This window comes from Chiloscyllium punctatum, chromosome 36, assembly GCF_047496795.1.
Source record: "Chiloscyllium punctatum isolate Juve2018m chromosome 36, sChiPun1.3, whole genome shotgun sequence".
In the NCBI taxonomy this organism is placed as follows: Eukaryota; Metazoa; Chordata; class Chondrichthyes; order Orectolobiformes; family Hemiscylliidae; genus Chiloscyllium; species Chiloscyllium punctatum.
In genome coordinates, this window is record NC_092774.1 from 54,977,066 (window position 1) to 54,977,574 (window position 509).

The 509-nt window shown below is 47.5% G+C and overlaps 1 non-coding gene across 1 annotated transcript; it reads right to left on the reverse strand.

The window, feature by feature from the left end:
• Nucleotides 1-222: 222 nt before the first annotated feature.
• Nucleotides 223-296, reverse strand: trnan-guu (transfer RNA asparagine (anticodon GUU)). The gene has a single exon. It is a non-coding gene; the product is annotated as a tRNA-Asn (tRNA).
• Between the last annotated feature and the right edge of the window lie 213 nt (nucleotides 297-509).

The following is a 509-nucleotide window of genomic DNA, read 5'->3' on the forward strand; positions in this document are numbered from 1 at the left end:
TCCAGGTGCAGCCAAACCTGCTGAGTTTTTCCAGCAGTTTAGCTTTCTGTTTCGGATTCTCAGCATCCGCAGTCCTTTACGTTAGAAATTCAATCAATTCAGAAACCCCTTTGTACTGCCTCAGTGGAAAAGATTTCCGTTTGGGAAACATTTTCCTGAAACCATTAAAAACGTGCAGTTTTGCAGCCAAGAAAGCGGTCGAAGCGAGAACAAGAAACACACCGCCCCTGGGTGGTCTCGAACCACCAACCTTTCGGTTAACAGCCGAACGCGCTGACCAATTGCGCCACAGAGACAGGCCCAAAAGCTGCCCGCACAGTGTCTTTGAGGAATCTACTCTTCAATTCATAATTCAACCCGCCGAGCCAAAAATTACCATTGTTTTCTATCAGTTTTACTTTTCTATAATAAAGCCTTGGACATACATTGTGGAGACATGGGGACAGCCTGATCCCACCATCTGCAGGTACATCCATGTCACGAGGAATGAGCTCTCCACCACCGGGGCC